Raw genomic sequence first — 27,414 nt, 5'->3', positions numbered from 1 at the left:
AGGGTCTATGGTGTAGACAGGAACCAGAGAAGTTGTCATGTGGAAGCTGAAGTGATGAGGAGGTAGAAACCATGCAAAACAGATGAAGGCTGTGGATAGAGGCTGAGAACCTGAGACATCTCATTAGAGGTTAGCTGAGGCCCGTGACAGTGGAGCAGCTGAGTGTAGAGCTGTGGTGTGCTTTTCCTAGGATCTTGTTTGGGATTTCCTTTGTTCTATGCTCATACCACCTCCCATGAACCATCTTCCTGCTCCCATTGCTTGAGATAACTTGACTGTGTCTCTTCAGTTTTGGGATCATGAGCTTTAGATTCTATTTCAACAAGAACTGGTAGCAAGAACTAGCCTCCCTCAAATAAGTTGGCAGTAGAGTGGAAAAATTCTTGAGCACAGGTGGAAAAATTCCTCTCTTACTGAAGTCAAATCTTACTTTTCTTCATAATTTCAAATTTTATTTTAGATTTAGAAGGTACATGTGCAGGTTTGTCATTTGAGTTAATTTCATGATGCTGAGGTTTGGTGTATAAATGATCCTGGCACCCAGGTAGTGGGCATACTACCCAACAGGTAGTTTTTTATCCCCTGCTCCCCTCCTATCCTCCTCCATCTCGTGGTCTGCAGTGGCTATGGTTCCCGTCTTTATGTCCAATGTGTACCAATGTTTAGCTTCCACTTATAACTGAGAACATGTGGTATTTGGTTTTTTGTTCCTGCATTAACTTGCTTAGGATAATGGCCTCCACCTGCATCTGTGTTGCTGCAAAGGACATAATTTCTCTTTCTACAGCTGTATAGTATTCCATGTATATATGTACCACCTTATCTGTATCCAGTCCACCATTAATGGGCATATGGGTTTAGTCCACATCTTTGCTATTGTGAATAGTGGTGCAATGAACATACAAGGGCATGTGTCCTTTTTTGTAGAACAATTTATTTTCCTTTGGGTAAATACTCAGTAATGGGATTGCTGGGTTGAATGATAGTTGTGTTTTAATTTCTTTGAAAACTTCTAAACTGCCTTCCACAGTGGCTGAACTAATTTACCTTCCCACCATCAGTAGATAAATGATCCCTTTCTCTGCAGCCTCACCAGCAGCTATTGTGTTTTGACTTTTTAATAATATTCATTCTGACTGATTTGAGATGGTTTCTCATTGTGGCCTCAATTTGCATTTCTGTGACGATTAGTGATGTTGAGCATTTTTTCATGTTTGTTGGCCACTTGTGTGCCTTCTTTTGAGAAGTGTCTGTTCATATCCTTTGCCCACTTTTTAATGGAGCTACTTGTTTTTTGTTTGTTGAGTTGTTTAAGTTCTTTATAGATTTTGGATATTAATCCTTTGTCAAATGCATAGTTTGCAAATATTTTCTCTCATTGTGTGGGTTGCCTGTTAAATCTTACTTTAATTTAGTGAGTATGTGAAGAAAAGAAATATAGATAAATGAAGCGCCTGAATAAGAATGCCTTAAATAAATAAAGAGCTTTCTCTAAACTTCCAAGTACAAGCGATAAGTAACATAACAGTAACTAACAGACTGTTTCCAAGTGGTATTCCAGATAAAATTGCTTTAAATAAAAGAATAGGCATATTTATAATGAGCACATTTATAGAACATTTCACCTTAAATATTTAAGAACAGCTTCACGTCTTTATATATATATATTTTCATTCTTTCCTAGGAGACCTTATTTTATCATGTCACATTTTCAAATTACTGTTCATTCTTCAAAGAATAAGTTAAATAATACATTTCCTAGGCAACATTTCCCATTTCCTAACCTTAATTACTTTCCTATTAAGGGTAATTTAACTTCTTTTTCAGCATTAGTCACTTTTTGTTTGGCATGATTGTTTCGGTGTTTGTGCATTGTCCCTTCTAACCTGGGAGTCTTTGCAGATCAGTTTTTGTTTTGTTTTGTTTTGTTTTGTTTTTTAAGTATTAGAAGAAAGAATAACATATTCAAATATGCTAAGGTACTAATTTTGTTTTGGTTTGGTTTGGTTTGGTTTTTGTGACAGAGCCTCGCTCTATCACCCAGGCTGGAGTGCAGTGGCACGATTTTGGCTCACTGCAGCCTCTACCTCCTGGGTTCAAGTGATTCTCCTGCCTCAGCTTCCTGAGTAGCTGGGACTACAGGCATGTGCCACCATGCCTGGCTAATTTTTTTGTATTTTTAGTACAGATGGGGCTTCACCATGTTGGCCGGGATGGTCTCAAATTCCTGACCTTGTGATCTGCCCCCCTTGGCCTCCCAAAGTGCTGGGATTACAGGCGTGAGCCACTGCTCCTGGCCTAAGGTGCTGTTTTTATTTGCACACTCTTGATGAAGACACTCCCTGTTTTTAGCCATAGGCATGTGTTGGACTGGGGAGAAATATTATTGTTTTAGCAGAAATGCAAAAAGAAAGAGTTGGCTGGGGGTGTGGCTTACGCCTGTAGTCCTAGCATGGTGCGAGGCAGAGGAGGGTGGATGGTTGAGGCCCAGGAGTTCAGGACCAGCCTGGGAGACATGGAAAAACTCTGTCTCTACAAAAATACAAAAGAAAAAAAGGTAGCCAGGCATGATGGCATGTGCCTGTAGTCTCAGCTATTTGGGAGGCTGAGGTGGGAGGATTACTTGAACCCAGGAAGTCAAGGCTGCAGTGAGCCAAGATTGCACCACTGCACTCCAGCGTGGGTGACAGAGTGAGAACCTGTCTCAAAAAAAAAAAAAAACAAAGGGTCAATATTCATATGAGAGACAATATAATATACATCAGAGATTTTCCAATTTTTTTCCAAAAAAAGAGGCCCTCTTTTTAGAGGAAAGGATGTATGTGTTAATTAAAAGATAATGGCCTACCAAAGCACGTGTCACATACAGTTAAAAACAAATAATAGTCAAGAGAATTAATAGGGAACCAGATGATTCTGGAAAAAGGGATTAGGGCTGGCCATTTTGGAAGGGCTGGGAGATGAAAGAGACAAGAGGAGAGAGATCAAGGGGCGTGTGGACCATCACGGACCTCAGGCAGGAAAGGGCATCAGCATCAGAGACTGTCCAGCTCTCTGAGATAATCTATGGCCAGTGCCCAACACTTAGGCTATCACCCATATTTGTGTTAGTCTTCTGGGTCTGGCATTAAAAAATACATAGACTGGATAGTGTAAGCAACAGATATTTTCTGATAGTTTGGAGGCTAGAATTCCAAGATGAATATTCTCATGGATTTGGTTTGTGGTGAGGGCTCTCTTCCTGACTTCTCACAGGGCATTTCCTCAGTGTGTATGCATGGAGAGAACAAATAAGAACAAGCTCTTTTGTGTCTCTTCTTATAAGGATACTAATCCTATTGGATCAGGGCCTGCTATAAACTAAATTGTGTCCTCCCAAAATTCTTACGATGAAGCCCTAACTGAATTTGACTGCATTTGGAGATAGTGCCTTTAAGGTGGTAAGTAATGTTCAATGCGCTGATAAGGATATAGCCCTTATCAGCCAATAGGACTAGTGTCCTTACAAGAGAAAGAAACACCAAAGCTTTCTCTGTCTGCCACATGAGGGCACAGTAAAAAGGTGGCCATCTGCTAGGTAAGAAGACAGCCTTCACTAGAAATTGAATCAGCTGGCACCTTGATCTTAAACTTTCCAGACCCCAGAACTATGAGAAATAAACTTCTGTCATTTAAACCACCCAGCCTGTGGCGCTTTGTTATAGCAGCCCAAGCAGACTACTACAGGGCACTGCTGCTGTGATCTCATTTAACTTAATCTTCTTAAAAGCCCTGTTTCCAAATACAGTAGCTTCAGGGTTGGGTCTTCAACATATGAATTCAGGGGGTGGACACAAACATTCAGTATCCATTGTAATGAGTTCCACAGGAGTCCTGCACTGCAGAGCTCAGTTAGGAACCTGCTTCACAGCCATCTGTAGAGGACATACCATCTACAGATGCCCGCACCTTACCCATTGACTGTCTTGTAGGAAGATGCCTGCCTTTGCCTTCATTCGTGGCTCAGCCCATCCAAACCACCCCATGTGGACCACCCCAAATTCAATGGCAAAGGACTCAAGTACATGAGTTGAGTTGCCCAGAATCACACTGCTAGTCAAAAAAAAAAACAAAAAAAAACTAATTCCTTGATCCCTTCAATGCTACTCTATGGCTTATTACTGTAAAACAATTCTTAATTATCAGAAATAATGGAGAATATGAACAAATAATGAGTAATAGAAACTGAAGATTATCCTACATATTCATGTAGCAATATAGCTCCATCTGTGTCCCCATTAAAACTTTCAGAATTAACTCTAGACGACTTAAAGAAAAAAAAAACTTTCAGAATTATACATCCATTTCCTGGCTTCATCTCTTTTTGTGAGATGTGCACAAAGAGTGGATAAAACCAGGTTTAAAAATGGAACTGAATAATCCACAAACAATAATGTGTCTGTTGATGTTTGAAAATTAATCGCAGGCATATTTCTCTCTAACCTTGGAAGCACCATGCATTTTAAAGATGTGAAAGGATTTTTAATAAGAATGTTGAATTTGGCTCAACCTGAATTAGAATAAATGATGTAGCATTGCTTTCCTCTTTGTTTGCAAAGATCTCTCAGTTTTTCTTTTTATTGTCACTAGTGACGAGCCAAGTTCTTATCTTAGCAGGACCTGTTTTGTGCTTCAGCTTTAAGTGTCTCTGTTTTTATTGGAACTTTGCCTACTAGAGAGTGAGGGTGACACTAAGGACTGCAAGGGACATTTGTGGCCACTTCAGCCACAAACCTACTCATTAACAAGAAACTTGTCTATTGTTTCATTGTGGCTCAAAGTCCTGCGTTTATCTAAATTCTCGAGAGAACTCTTTTTGTTAAAAGAAGTGTAGCACTCCACGGTTCTTTCCCTGCTTTCCCATCTCCCTTCCATCCCATAGGTTGACTTGAAGATGAGAAACTGAAGGCAGGAGGAGGAACTGGGAGCACTGAAAATAAGAACAAAGGAAAAAAGTAACTAAGAACCGCTGTGCAGGGAAGAGGGCGTGGTAGCTGAATAAAGAGCAAAAGACAGGGAAGAATCAAGGATAGCTCCAATAGTGCCACCTGGGAGACTGGAATTCTATTCTTACCCTTGGGAAAACATATCTGAATGTTCAAAACATATTTCCAGGCCCACCAGTGCACTGAAACATTAGGGTAGGTTTCAGTAGAAAATGGTGTTGATGTAAATTACAAGGCCTGTGACTTGTTATAGGTGAAAAATATAACTCAGAAATTGGGAGGGCAACCTTCTTTTCCACCTTCTACAATCAATTAAAGATTTTAGTGAGTTCAGCCACATCACGGGTGGTCCATTGGACTCAGGTGAAGCGCACACTGCTGTGGGATGGAAGGGATTGTGATTGCTTCTGTTTCCCGCTCTTCTCCATTATAGTAATGAAAAATAAAATAATAAAAATTCTAAATCTAGGAAGCTATTCCTGAAAAAATTAATAACAGCAGAATAAAACTAAATTAGGACAATCTATTCCCAATTTGCACGAAAATGCCTATTTCAGTGGAAAAAAGCATTGTATGATATCATTGTTGACATTAATTATATAATTTGATGTAAGCTGAAATTTTGAAACCTGATAAGAAAAAAAGATCCTAAGTAATTATAACTGATTGTGTTCATTGTTAAGGAAATGTTATGTCAATAAATTTAATGAAATAACTCAGTAATGATAAACAGGATTTCTCAGACACATATGATTAAATGTGGCAAAGGAAGGCATTATGTGGCTGCGGTTCTGGAATAGAAAGTCAAGCTTAATCATATTAGGTGGTAAATTGCTATTAAGTTACTGTATTCTCTCTGGAGTCTGGCAGCATGACTCTGTATCCTGACCCCTTGCCATCAATTAATATTTAAGCAATTGCTTAAGAAGATTAACAATCATAGCATGAGCTAACTTAATTTTGCCTATGGTTGAAGTATAATTAGCTGTTCTCTGTTATTGTAAAAACCACGAAATCTTATTAGAAATATTATGTTAAGCAGAGATGAACACGGCAATGTTCTTCTCCTGTAATTCTTTTTGGATATTAGAAGATCAGTATTTTGTCAGTTCCTGTCTCAAAAGTCACATTTTTATATCAAAATTTTCCATTTTCTTTATAAATTCATCCTGCTTATTTTTCACTATTTACTTCTATCTTTTTCTACTGGAGAGTAAACCTGAATACATTAAGAGAGTGGCTGTCCTGTTTACTGCTGTAACTCCAGTGCCCCAAGCAGTGCCTGGTTGTAACAAGAGTCAAATAAATGAAAACTGAAAAAGAGAACTAAAATAATCCAACAGAGGCAAGAACAGGGTTAAAAGTTAAAGGTTTATAAAGAAAGCTCCAACATAATTGGTTCATCCCTTTGAGTGATGAGTTAGAAGCTAAGGCTCTGGATTTCCATGTCATCAAAAAAGCACAGCTCCCCCTGGCGAGGACAGCTGAGGCTGCCCAGCATTTCCTGCTCGCCTGGTTTGAGAGATGCCCCTGACGTCTAAGACACCTATATTTATCAGTTTAGGTGCGTTTTCATGGTAAATTTCAGGATAGAGCCTGACACATTGGACACACTGATTACTATTCTGTTGTAATTCAGATAATTTAGTTTATGAACTTAAATTTACTGAAAGCCACCCTCCCTCTCTAAATGACAGACCTGTGCATTCTCTGTTAGTTTTTCACTTGTTTTAAAAGCTACTAGCTATACTTCACAGGGTTAAAAATCCCCAACATTTACTCTACTTAAAGTATCAGCTGAAATATTTCCTGTCCATAGTATAAGTTTTGTGGTGCTAGACTTCAGCTCATTTTTTTTTTTTTTCGGAAAAAGAATTTAACGCCCTAAGTCTGACCTTTAATACGATCTCTTACACCAAATGTATAGATGAAGGAAATTCGCTCCAGAGGTGAAGCAATCTTGGGATTTTTTTTTTTTTTTTTGGAGTAAAAGCAAACCTTGCCAGAGTTTCGCCCAGGATGAGCCCTGAGGACAGGCATTATTCAATCATGTATTCACAAGTATTTATTTAGTTCCTGATATGAGCTTGGCCAGTACTCAGCCTCAAGGATAACAGGAGAAACCATGTAAACATGGCCCCTCTTTGCCTCACAGAAGAGAGGGGAGAGGTTTTGAGTAGGCAGGTTCAGTGATATGTAAAGAATATTAAAGTGGGCAAACACAAGGCGGGATGGTTCTGCAAAGCAGGGGAGCAGAAGCAAGTTGAGGGATACTGAAGCCCTTCCTAAGGCAGACACTTAAACTGCATTATTCCATTAGGCGGCATAAAGACAGGTAGAAAGAAAATGATCATGATGGTCAGCTTTTCTCCAATGTCTAACTGGTAGACTCAGCCTCTCAGCACCCTCATTCAAATTTGGGGGAAGAACATCTGATGGGACCCAGCTACAGTCAGGTGTCCGCCTTTGGCCAGTTCAGAGTACTAGGACTGCCCAAACACGCCCCATGAGCAAGCTTTTTGCAGGGCCTGTTAGAGGTGCAACCACTTCCCTTAGCAGGGATAGTGGATGGGAAAGCAGTGACTATCTGGCACATAAAGTTTTCTTCTTATGTATGAAATTCTAAAGATGCTCTTGCCAAACATAAAGATGTAGCTCCTCAGAACCCTAAATGTCATAGTGGGCCATGGGTTCCCAAAACACGCCCCAGGTCTGATGATTCGCTAGGAGGACCCATAGAACTCAGCATAGCTGTACTCATGGCTAAGATGGATTACAGAGGCAGGACTCAAGGGAAATTATCAAAGTGAAAAGGACCTTGGGGAAAAGTCAGGGGAAACCAAGTACCAGATTTCAGGGTGCTCTCCCAGTGGAATCACACAGGGTATGTTTGACTCCCCAGAAATGAGCTCTAACACCACGTGGAAATGTTGCCAATCAGGGAAGCTCATTAGAGACTCAGAGCCCAGGGGCATTTTATTGGGGCCTGGGCTTACTGCCATGCCTTGACTACGACATAACCAAATTCCAGCTTCCAGAAGGAAAGCAGGTGTTCAGCACAAACCATATCATCTGTATAAACAGTTTAGGCACATTGAGCTTGTTGGTATTTCAAGAATGGTAGAAACACTCCCAATTCTCAGTTCCCAGATACCAGGCAAGGGCCAGCCTTGCCAGTGGGCCTTTCAAAGGAGAGACATTAGGCCTACTATGTTAACTGTCCTGCACACATGCTGTGTCTGCAAATGCCCTAACCCTATCTCCAGGCGGAAACAGGCCAAATTGATGTCCACACTGTGGGGTGTAGCTTATACTTAGATGATGTTTAGCCGTGAGCAACACATTTGCCTTTTACTCGTACTGTAGGTTCTATATCTTAAACGTGGCTCATTTCCCCCGAGTATCAAGTATTTTGTTTAACATAAACCATCACCACAGAGTGACCATTTGTTCAGGTGATTGCAGATTTGCCTGCTTCTTTAATATTTCCAAATTTTTCAGCCGCAGCTTGCCGCTGGGAATTAATGCATTTTATCACATACAGGGAGTAGTTGTCCTTCGTATCACTTTGAAGTTCAGACCACAGGGATCATTACCTGTCTGTGGACAGGACAGTAAAGGATATTGTACATGTAGCTCCTCAGTGATGCTCTGCAGTGTCTGGAAAGGCATTTGGGTCAAGTCCACCCCAAGAGAAAACCAGCTGACTCTGAGTACTCCAAGCACAGAGGAGGTCCCACGGTTTCCTTCCTTGTCTCAGGATATCTTTCGGTTGGGTGATCCCTTGCCTGTCTTCCTCTTCCTCTTCTCACCTTTGTTTGCTTTGATCTCTTCTATCTGTCAGTTCGCTTTTCCAGGGGCTCGGCTCCAGCCCAATGGGGCTCTAAAAAGTCTTAAAATCATGTTGGTTGCGGTGCCAGATCCATGAAGAAAGGGCAGCCGCAAATTCTTAGCAGGCCTTTGACATTCTTTGGCATGGGAGGTCTAGATACAAACAAACCTCTCACCTCCTAACACTGCTTGCCTCTCGCAGCACAACATCGAAGAAGCATAACTTGATAGCAAAGTTGCAGCTTCTGTGTTCTGTATTACGAAGACTTGTATCACTAGAGAAAAGAAGAGAAAGAATAAAGAGGCCAGCAGGGCAAAAATTTCTTTCTGCCACCTATTATCTCACCGTTTCTAATACATTCACCATGTACACTCTGCCTTTTGACATCAGGGGATAATCCTCACCCAGTTTGGGAAGTCTGTCTTCAAGGAATTGTAGAAGACAAGCACAGCTTCTGCATAGTAAGACAGGAACCCAGTCTTGACTATTGCTAATTTTTATCCTGATATTTTGCTCAGATAAATGACCTTCCCTTGAGTAACTTTGAATGGGATTACATTTGAAACCATAAAGATTAAGTTTGAATTGTACAGTGGCCTTCCTGAATGCTGTGGAATCACTCTGAGGAGAAACTCTAAGGTAAATTTTGTACATCCTTGAGAAAAATGAAATCTCTAAGTGCTTCTGCTGTTTTTGTTTAACTCACTAAAAAGCTTAATGTCACAGTGTCTGAAAAAAATTAGCTACACTTGAGTAGTCATTTTTAAAGTTACTCTGCAAAAATTTTTAAAGCTATAGAGAAAAATGTTCCACTTTTCCCCAAATTATGTCCAATCACATTCTCTAAAACAGATAGCATTTATCACTAGGGAAGGAAATGGAACAGAGGGAGCATAAGGAAGAGTGTCACTTTTTACTCCATATATTTCTATATTGAACAGAATATTTGAATGTTTAAACCATGAATATATACATATTTCTATATTGTCTGTATATATTAATATTTCCATCTTTCTCAAGTTTTTTTAGAACAGTGCAGGGCAAGCTAGAAGAGTATCTCTTAAATTTAAGATGTGGTGTGGCATAAGGACAGCCATAACAATTGTTATCTTTTATTCAGTGTTTACTATTGAAGGCTTTGCTAATTATCCTTAACTTTTATTGAGCACATACAATGAGCCAGCCACTATGTTAGACATTTTATGTGCATTGTTGCATTTAAGACTCAAAATGGCACACGAGATAGGTTTTATTGTCTTCTGCTGTACCCAGCTGAGAACACTGACCTTCAGCTAGGCAAAGTAACTAACCAGCTGTACAGCTACTGAGAAACAGAGCTGGGGCATGCCAGCAGACCAGCCTGCATGCAAACCCTGTAGAAGGGAGGCCACATAGTAGAGTAGGCACACACAGACACCGAAAATTGATGGGATTCACATCAGCCTCTACAACATAGAAGCGCTGTGAACAACCAGCAAGAAATCTCATCTCTCTGTGCCTCGCTGTTCTTGTTTGGGAAACACAGGCCCTATTTATAAAATGACAGTAATAGTAGACACGCCTCATGTATGGACTGAATATTGATGTCCCCTGCAAAGTCATATGTTGAAGCCCCAACCTCTCTCTCTCTCTCTCTCTCTTTTTTTTCTCTCTCTCCTCCTTCCTACCCTCCCTCTCATTTTCCCTCCCTCTCTGTACCATGTGAGGACACCCCAAAGACCAAGAATTGGGCCCTCACCAGGGAGCACATCTGCAAATGCCTTGTTCCTGGACTTCCAAGACTCCAGAATGGTGATAAATAAACATGTGTTGTTTAAGACACTCAGTTTATAGTATTTTATTATGGCAGTGAGAACAGACTAATACACCTTATGAGATGGTTCTGAAAATTAAATGAATCCATCTTAGGAGGCACCTAGTATTTCAGGATGTGTTATCTACCATTCATATCTAACAAATATTTGTCTCTTTATTTGAAGAACTATATTTTTAACTTAGGTTTCATAAAAATACTCAGAACAGTGTTTTACAAAAATACATCTGATGATATTCAAGCTGTTTCCTCCATGTCGCTTGGGAACTGAAACCAAGTGGACACGAATGTGGTCTCCAAACTCTGTGACCTGAGCTGAGTCTCTGGATCCCTGCCAAACTCCATTTCCTTGGCTGAAGGCTGAGGTGACACCAGCGCCTGCCTTGGAGGGGACTGAAAGGTCATGCACCCCTGCCTGGAAGTGCTTCTCAGTGACCTGACGCTGCTGAGTGCAGCACCATCACTGCCTGACCAGCAGCTGAGATCCTCAGTCTCTGAAGAGAGGCTGCATTAAACCTGCTGTATTTGGAAGTGATTTCAGAGGGGAGAGTGGCAGGAGTGTGTGTATGGAAGGGTGGTGGGAAGAGGTGGATAAGGAAATGGAGAGGAGAGGGAGAGATTGCTTGGGCTGGCATTCAGAACATAAACAGATATAATCAGAGAAGTTACAAAGGAAGCATATTAACACGAGACATCCAACATTATTTAGAGACCAGAATAATTCATGAAAACTATGTAATTGAGAACGACCATGTCTCAGCTAAAATGAATACGCCTTTACAAAGTGTATTCAATGATTAGGTTCCAAGGCTATAGAGACTATGGTTGATGAACTGCAGAAACAAATTGCTTCATAGGCAAATAATTACCTTAATCTTAAAGGAAAAAAACACACCAATATCACCAGGAAGAGATGTTGTTTGCACTTACATTTAAGCCTTTGTTTTGCAACCGACCAAGAAAATGAAATTGGGCCAGCAGAATTTTAATTAGGTACATTTCCACAGCCATATACAGGTCTTGCCTGGGTTTTAAAAATTTCCTTGTAATTATGAAAGGAACAAGAAAAAATTTGTGTTTGTCAGAAGGATATCCTCATTACCCTTGAAAGTTGTGGTTTGAGCAAATAGTTCAGATAGTATTCTTTTAATTTTGGGAATACTTCTCCACCTGAAAAGATCAGGGCCTCTACTCTTGTAGGTAAACTATGCAAATACTAAATATGAGGATTTATCTTTTTTATTATTATTATACTTTAAGTTGTGGGATACATATGCAGAATGTGCAGGTTTGTTACATATGTATACATGTGCCATGGTGGTTTGCTGCACCCATCAACCCGTCACCTACATTACATATTCATTATAATGCTGTCCCTCTCCTAGCCCCTGACCCCTGGCAGGCCCTGGTGTGTGATGTTCCTCTCCCTGTGTCCATGTGTTCTCATTATTCAACTCCCACTTATGTGTGAGAACATGCGGTGTTTGGTTTTCTGTTCCTGTGTTAGCTTGCTGAGAATGATGGTTTCCAACTTCATCCATGTCCCTGTAAAGGACATGAACTCATTGTTTTTTATGGCTGCATAGTCTTCCATGGTGTATATGTACCATATTTTCTTTATCCAGTCTATCATTGATGGGCATTTGGGTTGGTTCCACGTCTTTGCTATTGTGAACAGTGCTGCAATAAACATATGTGTGCATGTGTCTTTATAGTGGAATGATTTATAATCCTTTGGGTGTATACCCAGTAATGGAATTGCTGGGTCAAATTTTTTGTTCTATGCCCTTGAGGAATCGTCACACTGTCTTCCACAATGGTTGAACTAATTTGCACTCCCACCAACAGTGTAAATGCATTCCTTTTTACACCCATCCTCTCCAGCATCTGTTGTTTCCTGACTTTTTAATGATCGCCATTCTAACTGGCATGAGATGGTGTCTCATTGTGATTTTGATTTGCATTTCTCTAATGACCAGTGATGATGAGCCTTTTTTTATATATGATTGTTGGCTGCATAAATGTCTTCTTTTCTGAAGTGTCTGTTCATATCCTTCACTCACTTTTGGATGGGGTTGCTTATTTCTTGTAAATTTGTTTAAGTTCCTTGTAGATTCTGGATATTAGCCTTTTGTTAAATGGAGAGATTGAAAAATTTTCTCCCATTGTGAAGGTTACCTGTTCACTCTGATGATAGTTTCTTTTGCTGTACAGAATATCTTTAGTTTAATTAGATCCCATTTGTCAATTTTGGCTTTCGTTGCCATTGCTTTTAGTGTTTTAGTCATGAAGTTTTGCCCACGCCTATGTCCTAAATGATATTGTGTAGGTTTTCTTAGAGGGTTTTTATGGTTTTAGTTCTTATGTTTAAGCCTTTAATCCTTCTTGAGTTAATTTTTGTATAAGATGTCGGGAAGGGGTCTAGTTTCAGTTTTCTGCATATGGCTAGCCAGTTTTCCTAGCACCATTTATTAAATAGGGAATCCTTTCCCCATTGCTTGTTTTTGTCAGGTTTGTCAAAGATCAGGTGGTTCTAGATGTTTGGCATTATTTCTGAGGCTTCTGTTCTGTTCCATTGGTCTATATTTCTGTTTTGGTTACCAATACCATGATGTTTTTGTTACTGTAGCCTTGTTGAATAGTTTGAAGTCAGGTAGCATGATGCCTCCAGCTTTGTTCTTTTTGCTTAGGATTGCCTTGGCTATACAGGCTCTTTTTTTTATTTCCATATGAAATTCAAAGTAGTTTTTTCTAATTCTGTGAAGAAAGTCAATGGTAGCTTGATGGGGATAGCATTCAATCTATAAATTACTTTGGGCAATATGACCATTTTCACAATATTGATTCTTCTTATCCGTGAGCATAAAATGTTTTTCCATTTGTTTGTGTCCTCTCTTATTTCCTTGAGCAATGGTTTGTAGTTCTCCTTTAAGAGGTCCATCATATCCCTCGCTGGTAAGGAGTTGTGGTCCTTTGGAGGAAAAGAGGTGTTCTGGTTTTCGGAATTTTTAGCCTTTTCATGCTGGTTTTTCCTCATCTTCCTAGATTTATCTACCTTTTGTCTTTGACGTTGACTTTTGGGTGGGGTTTCTATGTAGACGTCCTCTTTTTTTTTTCTTTTGATGCTGATGCTATTCCTTTCTATTTGTTAGTTTCCCTTCTAACAGTCAGATCCCTCTGCTGCAGGTCTACTGGAGTTTGCTGGGGGTCCACTCCAGACTGTTTGCCTGGGTATCACCAGTTGAGGCTGCAGAACAGCAAAGATTGTTGCCTGTTCCTTCCTCTGTAAGCTTTGTCCCAGAGGGGCACCTGCCAGATGCCAGCCGGCGCTCTCCTGTATGAGGTGTCTGTCGACTCCTGCTGAGAGATATCTCCTAGTAAGGAGGCACAGGGGTCAGGGACCCACTTGAGGAAGCAGTCTGTCCCTTAGCAGAGCTATGTACTGTGCTGGGAGATCTACTACTCTCTTCAGAGGTGGCAGACAGGAACGTTTAAGTCTGTTGAAGCTGCGCCCATAGCCGCCCCTTCCCCAGGTGCTCTGTCCCAGGCAGATGGGCGTTTTATCTATAAGCCCCTGACTGGGGCTGCTGCCTTTCTTTCAGGGATGGCCTGCCCTCTCTAGGAAGACTCTAGAGAGGCAGTCTAGCTACAGCAGCTTTGCCAACCTGTGGTGGGCTCTGCCTAGTTTAAACTTCAAGAATTTATCGTTTATATGGGAATTATACTCTACCTTTAAATTACTCAAGACACAATAATGATCATGCAACAAAGATACCTCTGGCTCCCTATGTAATGAAGTTTATTGGATAAGGTAGTTCCTTGGGACCATCTTCTAACTGTGCTTCTAACCTTGATATACGGACATTATCCTGGATTATCTTCACAGTGGGGTGTACAGTGTTTTGAAGGCAGACAGGCTGGGAGGGAAGCCCAGTACACCTGTTACCACTGCAGTTTAAGACTTGACTTCCTCAATTGCTTGTGACAACTCCAGCTGATGTCTAGTGTGAAAGCAGATGTGAAAATATGGGCAAGGAGTTATCACAACACCTGGCCCACTGTGAATGATCAGTAGGTTTTCATCCCTTTTCTCTGTCTCCCCTTTTTCCTGTAACATGTCTCAATGCTGTAACTAATCCTAAGCCAAATTGTGGGAACAGATAAGTTTGTATCTTTCTGAGTACCTCTCCTCTCCTTTGGCACTCTCGTTTTTTCTGGGAGTCAGGGCGCAATAATATTGTCATTGTTAGAGAGCTTTATAGTTTACAGGACATAACACATATAATGTCTGCCACATACTTCATAGATGTCTATTTGTTATGATCTCATCTGTGCTTTGCTATAGCTCTGGAAGTTAGATGATATTCCTTTACTTTATATGAGATAATGAGGTACAAAGAAAATAAGTGACAGCCTCCAAGTTATATAGCTCTACCCATGGGTATAAGTAATGTTCTACTTGGCAGAGTAAGGATTTCAGCAAGGATTTTAGCTTTGAACTTTACCTGGCAGACCTCCACTACACCTAGATATTTACTTCTCCTATGTGGCTTCTGCCCAGGCCTGCCTTTCCCAGGTATATCTCCTGATGCCATCTCCTGATGCCATCTCCTGATGCCACCTCATCTTACGCTATCTCTTCCCACCCCATGTATTTCCTCCAGTGCTTGACCTCGGCTTTCAGCAAGTCCCTCCAGAAAAAAATATTTGTTAATCTATTTCATTATGGTGCTTTAAAAATTGTTCTTCTTTGGTGGGCAGAATAATGCCCATCACCCAAAGCTCCCTATACCCTAATCCCTGGAACTTCTGAATAGGTTACCTTACATGGCAAAAGAGACTTTGTAGATGGGATTAAATTAAATACCTTGATTTGGAGAGATTATGCTGGATTACCCAGATGGGCCTAATATAGTCACATGAGTTTTTAAAATTGGAGAAGCTGTTCTGGCTGTGGCTGGGGGACAGATGCAACTATGAAAGAAGTCAGAGAGACGCAACGCTGCCAGCTCTGAAGATGGAGGAAGGAGACAAAAGCCAAGCAGGCAGCTTCCACAGCTGGAAAAGAAGAGCATATTAATGTTCTAGGGCTGCCATGAGAAAGCATTACAAAATGAGTAGGTCAAACAAGAGAAGTTTATTCTCTCTCAGTTCTGAAGTCCAGAAGTCTGAGATCACAGCATCTGCAGGGCACTAAGGAAGGATCTGCTCCAGAATTCTCTCCCAGCATCTGGTGGTTCCCTGGATGAGGCAGCATAAGTCCATTCTTCACATGGCAGTCTCCCAGTGTGCGTAACTGCTCTTAAGCTTTCTCTTTTTATAAGAACACAGTCATATTGGATTAAGGCCCATCCTAACAGGCTCAACTTAATTTGATCATCTCCAAAGGTTCTATTTCCAAGTAAACTGACATTCCGAGGCAGAGAGTTAGGACCTTAGTGCTCATTTTGGAGGGAATGCAATTCAACCCATGACAACAAGGAAATGGATTCTCCCCTAGAGCCTTCTTAAAGAAAAACAGCCCCACCAACACCTTGATTTAAGCCTAATGAGACCCAGTATGGGCACCTGAACTACAGACATATAAGATGAAAAATCTGTATTGTTTTAAGCCACTAACTTTGAACAAATTTCTTATGTTAGTAATAAAAAACTAATACATTTTCTAAAAGCAATTTCTCATGGAAAAAAGAAGGGAAAAAAACCCAGGATGCTAAATGAGGGGGTGATGATGACAACCCACTTCGAAAATCTCAAAAAACATCTACTAATGATGAGCTACCTACCGCAGCCACTCACTCTGATGTTTCAGAAGGCCGTTTCCCCTTTAGTTAAGCTTAAGAAGGGAAACACATCAGCAACAGAAGTCAGTGCTTTCTTCTTTCCTTGAAATAGTCATATATCAAGAACTAGCCCTTCCCTAGTGGATGCTAATTACCTCCCTGTACAGGCTTCCTCTTTCTTCTTCGTGATACTGCATTAACTTCCTCTGCATCAGCAGAGCGATCCGGTCAGCCAGTGTTGAGTGAATGGAAAACGTGACATCTGTGTTCATTGCTTATCAATGACATTAAGGCTGACTCCATCCAGGTTGTCTTGAAACAAACATGTAATTTTCAAAGCAGGAAGCAAAATAGCAAGAATACAACAAACCAGAGTTTAAAAATTAACTGCACTTCAAAGTCTGTTAAAATGGCAAACTCAGAACATAGCAAACCGACTTTCTGCATCTGTGGGATCTTGCCCTGTTCCTAACATTGAGTGAATCCTTCCTGGTGCCCAGTCTCCATCAGGTGTTGAATCTCCCAGTGGATTGTGCCCACGAACATTTGTTCACATTCAAGCTCAGATTGTTTTTTTCTCTGTAATATCTAAATGCTGTTTTATAAATATCTTCAAGTAATCTTACCAGAGTTTTCAGTCACTTACAGGCTGAAAGCTTGGGGCTGGATTGGGTCACACCACTGGAATTGAAAATTCATCAGAAAAATGTCAGTGTACCTCCTGAGACTCACATGGGCCAATGGCAATGACAATGGCTCTCCCCAGCCAGGTTCTTGAATAGGGAATGTATGACTGTCAGACAGGGGTATACCGTATATTCTAAACTAGCCTCTCAGACTTACTGTGTTCATGCCCTGTTTCCTGATTTCATCCTCTGCCCTCTCACTTCCCTCCATGCCTTGCCTCTTCTGCAATGTTTTGCATCATAGTTAATGGCTACTCAGGTATCTCAGGCCTAAAATTTTGGAGTGATCTTTCACCCTTCACTTTCTTTACAACTTACATCCAATTTACTAAACAATTTTTGTCCTTTCTATATTCAAAACTCATCCAGAATCTAACCACATTTATTTGTTTTTGTTTGTTTACTTTGAAATGTGGTCTTTCTCTGTGTCCGGGCTGAAATGCAGTGGCCCAGTCATGGCTTGCTGCAGCCTCAAACTCCCAAGCTCAAGCAATCCTCCCATCTTACCCTCCCAAGTAGCTGGAAGTAGCTGGGACTGCAGGCATGCACCACCATGCCCAGGAATGTTTTGATGTTTTGTAGAGACCAGGTCTTACTATGTTGTCCAGGCCGGTCTTGAATTCCTAGGCTCAAGCAATCCCTCCACCTTGGCCTTTCAAAGTGCTGGAATTACAGGCATGAGTCACTGCATCTGGCCTGTTTTTTGCTTTATTTTGCTTTTTATTTATTTTTTAAATTTAATTTTAAGCTCTGGGATATGGGTACAGGATATGCAACTTTGTTACATAGGTAAATGTGTGCCATGGTGGTTTGCTGTACCTATCAACCTACCACCTAGGAATTAAGCCCTGCATGCATTAGCTATTTATCCTATTAGCTATTTATCGTGATGCTTTCCCTGACAAGCCCAGGAGGGTGGTGTTCTCCTCCCTATATTCGTGTGTTCTCATTGTTCAGCTCCCACTTATAAGTAAGAACATGTGGTGTTTGGTTTTCTGTGCCTTTGTTAATTTGCTTAGGATATTGACTTCTAGCTTTATCCATGTCCATGCAAAGACCGTGCTCGCATTCCTTTTTATTGCTGCATAATATTCCATGATTTATATGTACCACATTTTCTTTATCCAATCAGTCTATCATTGATGGGCATTTGGGCTAATTCCATGTCTATTCTATTGTAAATAGTGCTGCAATGAACGTATGTGTGTATGTATCTTTATAATAGAATAATTTATCTTCCTTTGGATATATACACAGTAATGAGATTGCTGGTTTAAATTGCATTCCTGGTTCTAGGTCTTTGAGGAATCACCACACTGTCTTCAACAACAGTTGAACTAATTTACATTCCCACCAACAGTGTAAAAGCATTCCTATTTCTCCACAGTGTCATCAGCATCTGTTGTTTCTTGATTTTTTAATAATCGCCATTCTGACTGGCATGAGGTGGTATCTCATTGTGGTTTAGATTGCATTTCTCTAATGATCAGTGATGTTGAGTTTTTTTGTTTGTGTTTGTTGGCTGCATAAATATCTTCTTTTAAAAATTGTCTGCTCATGTCATTTGCCCACTTTTTAATGGGGTTGTTTTTTTCTTGTAAATTTGTTTAAGTTCCTTGCAGATTCTGGATATTAGACCTTTGTCAGGTGGATAGATTGCAAAAGTTTTCTCCCATTTTGTAGGTTGTCTGATGATAGTTTCTTTTGCTGTGCAGAAACCTTTTAGTTTAATTAGATCTCATTTGTCAATTATTGCTTTTGTTGCAATGGCTTTTGATGTTTCAGTGAAATCGTTGCTCATACCTTTGTCCTAAATGATATTGCCTAGATTTTCTTCTAGGGTTTTTGTAGCTTGGGATTTTACATTTAAGTGTTTAATCCACCTTGAGTTAACTTTTGTATGAAGTGTAAGGAAGGGGTCCAGTTTCAATTTTCTGCATATGGCTAGCCAGTTTTCCCAGTACCATTTATAATAGGGAATCCTTTCCCAATTGCTTGTTTTTGTCAGGTTTGTGGAAGATCGGGTGGTTGTAGATGTGCAGTCATATTTCTGAGATCTCTATTCTGTTCCATTGGTAGAAGTCCCTCCTTTTCAGTTGTTTGGAATTGTTTTGGAAGAAATGGTACCAGCTTCTCTTTGTACCTCTGGTAGAATTAAGCTAAATACATCTGATTCTGGGCTTTTTTTGATTGGTAGGCTATTTGTTACTGCCTCAATTTCAGACCTTTTTAGTGGTCTAATCAAGAATTCAACTTCATCCTGGTTCAATCTTGAGAGGGTGTATGTGTCCAGGAATTTATCCATTTCTTCTAGATTGTCTAGTTTATTTGTGTAGAGTTGTTTATAGTATTCTCTGATGGTTGTTTGTATTTCTGTGGGGTCAGTGGTCATACCCCCTTTACCATTTTTTATTGTGTCTATTTGATTCTTCTCTGTTTTATTCTTTATTAGTCTATCTAGCAGTCTATCCCCCCCCCCCCAAAAAAAAAACAGCTCCTGAATTCACTGATTTTTTTATGGGTTTTTCAAGTCCCTATCTCCTTCAGTTCCACTCTGATCTTGGTTATTTCTTGTCTTTTGCTAGCTTTTGAATTTTTTTGCTCTTGGTCCTCTAGTTCTTTTCATTGTGATGTTAAGGTGTTAATTTGAGATCTTTCTAGCTTTTTGATGTGAGAATTTAGTGTTATAAATTTTCCCTCTTAACACTGATTTAGCTGCATCCCAGAGATACTGGTATGTTGTCTCTTTGATTTCATTGGTTTCAAAGAACTTCTTGATTTCTGCCTTAATTTCATTATTTACCCATGAGTCATTCAGGAGCAGGTTGTTCAATTTCCATGTAGTGGTGTGGTTTTGAGTGAGTTTCTTAATCTTGAGTTCTAATTTGATTGTGCTGTGGTCCAAGAGACTGTTTGCTGACTTCAGTTCTTTTGCATTTGTTGAGAAGTGTTTTACTTCCAACTGTGTGGTTTATTTTAGAGTAAGTGCCATGTGGCACTAGGAAGAATGTATAGTCCATTGTTTTTGGGTGGAGAGTTCTATAGGTATCTATCAGGTCCAGAGCTGAGTTCAAGTTCTGAATATCCTTGTTCATTTTCTGTCCTGTCAATCTGTCTAATATTGACAGTGGGGTGTTAAAGCCTCCCACTATTATTGTGTGGGAGTTTAAATCTCTTTATAGGTCTCTAGGAACGTGTTTTGTGAATCTGTGAAATACATATGATCCCACATTGGGTGCATATATATTTAGGATAGTTAGCTCTTCTTGTTGAATTGATTCCTATACCATTATATAATGCCCTTCCTTGTTGTTTTTTTAATCATTGTTGGTTTAATGTCTGTTTTGTCAGAAACTAGAATTGCAACCCCTGTTTTTTTCTGCTTTCTATTTGCTTGGTAAATTTTCCACCATCTCTTTATTTTAAGGTTCTTAGCTTCTTTGCATTGGATTAGAACATGCTCCTTTAGCTCAGTGAAGTTTGTTATTACCCACCTTCTGAAGCCTACTTCTGTCAATTTATCCATCTCAGCCTCCACCTAGTTCTATGCCCTGTTGGAGAGGTGTTGTGATTATTTGGGGGAGAAGAGACATTCTGGTTTTTTGAATTTTCAGTTCTTATCACTGAATCTTTCTCATCTTCATGAGTTTGTCTGGCTTCTATCTTTGAGGCTGCTGACCTTTGGGTGGGGTTTTTGTGGGGACTTTGCTGTTGATGCTGTTGTTACTGCTTTCTGTTTGTTTTTCTTTTAAAATTCAGGCCCTTTTTGCATAGGGGCTACTGCAGTTTGCTGGGGATCCACTCCAGATCCTATTTTCCTGCACCTAGAGAGGTCACCTTTGGAGGGTGCAGAACAGCAAAGAGAACTGCCTGCTTCTTCCTCTGGGATATCTGTCCCAGAGGGGTACTGACTTAATGCCAGCAAAAATACTCCCATATAATGTGTCTGGCAACCCCTGTTCTGAGGGGGTCTCACTGAGCCAGGAAGCAGGAGATCTGAGACCCACTTAATGAAACACTCTGGCTGCCCCTTGGCAGACAGGGTGTGTTGTGCTGAGGGGAAGAATATTTGTCTAGACTGCCTGAATTCTTCAGAGCCAGCGGGGTAAAGACTAAATCTGCAGATATGTGGAGATTGTGGTTTCCCCTCCCCCCAGGGGCTCAGTCCCAGGAAGATTAGAGTTCCATCCCTAAACCCCTGGCTGGAGTTGCTAGAATTCTTGCAGGGAGGCCCTACCCAGTGAAGAGGGATGGATCAGGGTCTGGTCTAAAGAGACAGCCTGGCCATGATCTGGCACTGCTACTGGTGCTGTGCTGTGGAGAATTCCTTCTGTTTCCAAACCATCCAGTCTCCCCAGGACCAGCAAGGAAACAAAGGCAGGCAGGGAGCTGCAGCGATGCTGCCACCCCGCTCCCTGGGAGCTCAGTCATCTTAGGCAGCAGGCAGCTGCAGTGATTGTGGCCACACCTCCCCCCAGAAACTTGGTAGTTTTAAGCAGTCTCCAGCTGAGTGGCCACTGAAAATCTGCACAGCTTTGTGCTTGGGACCCAAAGCCCTGATGCTTTGGGCTCACGAGGCGGATCTCCTGATCTGTGGGTTGCATGGATCCATGGAAAAAGCATAATTTCCCAAGCAGGGTAGCACGATCACTCACCACTTCCATATGCTGGGTGTGGGCACTCCCTTTGCCCTATGTGGCTCCCAGATGGGCCTTTGCACCACCTTGCTTTTTCTCACTCTCCACGGGTCTTGCCAACTGCCTACTCAGTCCCAATGAGAGAGCCTGGATACCGCAGTTGCTAGTGCAGGATTCACTTGCTGTTTTCATTCTTTTTGGTGGGAGCCTCTGAACACAGCTGTTTCTCATATAATTTTACTTTTTAAAATTGGCAAATAATAATTGCATGGATTTGCTATTTGGTGATGTTTAGATACATACAATGTTCAGTTATCAGATTACAGTAATTAGCACATCCATTATCTCAAACATTTATCATTTCTTTGTGTAGGGAACAGTCCATATCTTCCCTCCAGCTATTTGAAACTATTACTGTTATCTGTAGTCATCCTACAGTGCTATAGAACATAGGAACTAATTCCTACCTGCTGTAATTTTGTAGCTTTTAACAAGTCTCTCCCTGTCCTTCCTTTCTCCCTATGCTTTCCAGCTTGAAGTATTTTCTATTCTAATTTTTACTCCATGAGATCAACTTTTTTTAGTTTCTATATAGGAGTGAGAATATGTGGTGTTTAACTTTCTGTTTCTGGCTTATTTCACTTAACATGTCCTCCAGGCTCATCCACATTGCTTCAAATGACAGGACATCATTGTTTTAATGGCCAAATAATATTCCATTGCATATATATGCCACATTTTAAATTCATTCATCTATTCTTAGACACCTCGATGGACTCCCTGTCTTTGCTATTGTGAATAGAGCTACAATAAACATGAAGGTACAGATGTCTGACACAATTATTTCCTTTCCTTTGGGGAAGTGCCCAGCAGTGGGATGGCTGGATCATATGCTAGTTCTATTTGTAGTCTTTTGAGGAACCTCCTAACATGATCTGGCTCTGTGTCCCCACCCAAATCTTATCTTGACATGTAATCGAAATTGTAATCCCCACGTGTTGGGGGAGAGACCTAACAGGAAGTGATTAGATCATGAGGGCAGTCCTTCCATGCTATTCTTGTGACTGTGAGTGAGTTCTTATGAGATCTGATGGTTTTATTACAATAATATAATATAATAAATATATTTATATATATGAATGCAGTGCATAATATAAGGGGCTATTCTCCCTTCTCTCATTCTCTCTCCTGCTGCTCTGTGAAGAGGTGGCTTCCACCATGATTGTAAGTTTCCTGAGGTTTCCTCAGCCATGAACTGTGAGTCGATTAAACCTCTTTTCTTTATAAATTATCCAATCTCAGGTATTTCTTCATAGGAGCATGAGACCAGACTAATGCACCTCCATACTGTTCTCCATAGTGGCTATACTAGTTTACAATCCCACCAAGAGTGTGTAATAATTCTCTTTTCTTTGCATCCTTGCCAGCATGTGTTATTTTTTGTTTTTTTGGTAATAGCCATTCTAACTGGAATGAAACCATATTTCTTTGTGAACCACATTTCAGCACCTTCACAGCTACCACCCTGTTTCCACTAGATTAAAAAAAAAAGCCCCCAACCTGTCTTTCTACTGTGCCTTTGCCTCCTTTAGTTGATTGTTAATACAGAGTCAAAGGAAACCAATCAAAATGCGAATCAGCTCTTGTTTGCTCAAAACTTTCTGTAGTCCTCCATTTAACCATGGCCTCTCACTGCCTGCCTCCTGCCCCTGTCCCATCTGCTCACTCACCCATCCTTTGTTCCTCTCTAGTCAATCTTGGCTCCTTGTTATTCCTCAGATGTTCTCAGCCTGCTTCTTCCTCAGGCCTTTGCACTTGCTTCTCACTCTGCCAGGCAACGATTTCTCAGACTCCCTCCTGGCTCTTCCTCAGCAGTTGCCAGGTCCTACTAAAATGTCACCCTCTTAGTGAGGCCTTTCCTGGCCACCACCCCTACTTTACTCTCTTTCAACATGTTACTCACCGCACACACTACCTGCTTTGTCTATTCCTTTTGTTTCTTCCCTGTTTTCCCTCACTGGAAGGTGAGTACCATGAAGACAGAAGCTTCTCCTGTTTTGCTCCCTACTGTATCTGAAATCCTAGAATAACGCCTACTCATAGTTATCGATGTGGCATCATAGGAGTGAGTGAGTGAATGAATCTCAGAGGAAGATACGAGACCATCCAAAGAGCGAGTGATATTGAGAATTCCTCCTCTGCCACTGATGCCAAGATGTTGGGCATGATCTGGAATCCTCTGAGGGAGTTATTAGCTATTGCAAAAGTCAGCATGCCTATGATTTAATAGCTAATAATTTTTTTCTAAGTTGGCACTTTCCCATTCCCGGAGTTGTGGATGCTTTCATAGAGCTGTGCACTAGAGAACATAACTCATTTCTCCTAGCCTGAGACCTCTTATCTCAGAGAGCACAGAAGGGCCGAAGTAAGAATTATGTGAGGCAAACCAGACCTTGTGCTAATAGGAACAGGCTTTGGGCATAGAGATTTTTTTTTGCTGTTGTTTAAGAAAATGCTTTATGGGAGTTTTTCCACAATGACTAATGGACTGGAGATTTGCCCAGGAGTAACAGCTCTGGGCACAGTGGTGGTCAGGAGCAGGGTGGCATTTGAGTGGGTCATTCACCAGTTTGTTTATGCGCTTGCCAAAGATCTACTATGTGCCAGAAGTTGTGCTGGGCACCGCAGTTACCATGAGGGACAAGATCCTGTCCCTCTTCTCAAGAACTTCTAGGCTGGTTAAGGACTCAAGTGTAATTCATAAGAGGGATGCATAGGAGGAATTCGTAGAACTCCTGCCCTAAGGTTGGGGGAAGACGGAGAGGAGGTGCTGGCTGAGTGAATCCTGAGCAGCACTAGTAAGGCTACCCAAGTGTAGAGGACAAAGCCAGGGCCGAGACCCACAGAGGACCAGTCATTGTGCTCAGGACCTGCAAGTGGCCCAGTGTGGCTGGAGGCTGGAAAGAGGAGACAGCAGAGGAGCCAAGAGTCCAAGGCACACCCATGGAGGGTCTTACCTTTTTCCGCAGTCCATGGAGGCTACATTGCTATTTGGGGTGGCCCTGATAACAAAAGTAACCATCATAACACTATTTACTGAAGACAGAACATCGGTCCTCTTGAATTAGACAAATCAGAGGATTAGATTGGGAATCAAGTGATTAGAGTCACCTAATTAGATATTTTAGAAATCCAATGTCCAGAGAGTTTGAATTGCATTTCCAGGGTCACCCTGTGAGTTGGTAGTAACGCATAACTTGCTTCTAAGTTCTTTTTTTCTATTTTCATAATGATAGGATTTTTATATTAAATTTCACCAAGAAGCAGTGAATGTATGAATGCAACAAATAATGAATAATACGATCAGCAATTGTCCTGTCTGGTGAAAGGGAAGCAGACCTGACCATAAAGAGAATGTTCACAGAAGTAAAGATGTGGAGGCACCCTGTTGTCTTTCAGACGTGAGAGGTTCCTGGCTCTCTCGGGCACCCTATTTGTCCTTTCCAGTGGCTTGTTGCCTTGTCCTGTAAAACGGCACCTCCAGGGATCAGGGCAAGGATGAGACGAGACACTGCACATAAAATGTCTATGATGCTTGACACTGAGAGAGCACCTGTGAATTTGGGAGCTGCTAATGCTGATAATGATACTGGCAATAACAGTGAGCACTGAACACTAAGGCAGGTGGCAAGCGTTCACAGTTGTATCCAGACAGAAGACTACTCATGTATTTAGAGACCTTAAACCAGGACTCATCTTAGGGGAGCCTCTGGTTTAAAGAGCAAGAGACTTATTCAGAGGCCAGTGAAAATATCAGAAGCCCCTTGATTCAAAAGTTGCAGGCACGGGTAGGGAGGGGGTTGGCATCAGCCGGGAAGAAGGATGAGACCCGGACTGTGTCTGCGTGTGGCTTTCATTTGGTTTATCTTTCATATATGTATTATATATTAAAAATGATATAAGATAAAAATGATATACAGTGTCACCATCACACTTTCATTGGATAATCAATTTCCATGTCAATATGTTCCAGTGACTCACAGTTCAAACTCCTCTGATAATGAGTCATAGCAGGCAAGCCTTTTTCTCAGGTTATGAACATAGATAAATACTTTTATTTAATAAAAAGACTCAGCCACAGAGGAATAAAAACCTGAGCTTTTCTATGCAGTTTCCTTTCTCAGATATAGTAAAAGACACAGGGGCTATATTAACAGTGACCTCCTGAAAAGGCATTTAAGAAGCTTCAAATACTATTTTTGTTAGGTTGAAAAATTGCATGAAATTGCATTTGAATTGTCATATGACCAACAGCAGGGAAGCAGGAGGGAGAAATGAATGCAGGGTATTTTTGCTGGTGCGTAACTGACAAAGCTGAGGCTAGGATATGACACGGACAATCTAAGTAATACGTGTATTCACCAGGAAAACTGTAATTTTAAAATCTCTCCTGTATTTAAAAAAGAACAAGCTCAAAAGTTTTGTATAGTTGTCTGTAATGCATTTTAAATTTTTCATAATTTTTTTTCTACAGTAAAACTCTGCACAGTGAAACCAAGCTTCAGAGCTTGGTTTCAAAATAAAATGCGATTTTCTGCCAATGGAGCGTATGGTTCTGACAAAACACTTATGTGTAAGTTTATAAGAGACCCTTGCAGTTTCTTGGGATTGGCCGTCTTGCTCCCACTTTATGGGAGGATAGTGTGACCTTAACAGAAAGAGGCAGGGTTGTGGTTGTGACCTCAGTCATATTCCAGTGCCTGGAAAGCCCAGTCACTGTTTTTTGCATTTGTAAATGTTTCTGATTTTTAAAAGCTCTACTTAAAAACTTCCTTTGCCATGAAGTCCGCCTGTCTTTGCCCTGTTATGGGTGAACCCTGTCTCCTGGGAAGCGTGCGTGCAAGCCTTTTATTTCCACTTTTCATGGGCACTGACTTTCTGTCTGAAGAATGTGGTGTGATTTAATGGCAAGAGCATGGCGGTCCTGCCCTTCAGGTCTAAATCCAGTTTTCTCATTTAACACCTACTTGAGCTTGAGAATATATATATATACCTTTTCAGAATGGTAGTGTTTCAGTGTCAAAAAAAGTCTTTAAGTCACAGATTCAGCACTCAAGAGTAATAACAGTGGCTGCAGCTACTGTTTAGGGAGACTTTTCTGTTGATGGGTGCCTTAAATGAATTACGGCATTTAATTCTCACCTGGTTTTTAAGGTAGGTTCTGCTATTATCTCTTATTCCCTCCTTAAGGAATCCAAGACACTTGCCTCAATTTGCTAAGATGATCGACTTCAGTCACACTCCTCTGTCAGTGCCCCTCACCACTGTTGTTCTGCTTCTGGAGAAGGTTATTTATTTTAGAGTTACTTGTGTGCTTTATAATTACTTGCATGCACTGTATTTAGTTATGTCTATTTCAGAGATAGTAAGTTTGGAATTCAGAGTTTTCAACTACAGCACCCAGCTTGCTCCAGAGGAAAGCCTAGCACAGAGGTCCCACCTACCTGAAGTATAGAAAGCTTTTGAGGAAAGCCTCCAGAAGACTTAAACAAAAATATCTCTAAGAAAGCTTATTGCCCCTCATGAAATACCAGGAAAGGCATGGCCTAACAACAGAAAATTATTTGAACAATACCCCTCCTACTCCAAGTAAATATCCATGGATAAAACTACTCCCC

The sequence above is a fragment of the Sapajus apella genome, unplaced genomic scaffold (genome assembly GCF_009761245.1).
Source record: "Sapajus apella isolate SASKATOON/1434 unplaced genomic scaffold, GSC_monkey_1.0 scaffold35, whole genome shotgun sequence".
Lineage (NCBI taxonomy): Eukaryota > Metazoa > Chordata > Mammalia > Primates > Cebidae > Sapajus > Sapajus apella.
Note: the sequence above shows the minus strand (reverse complement) of the source record.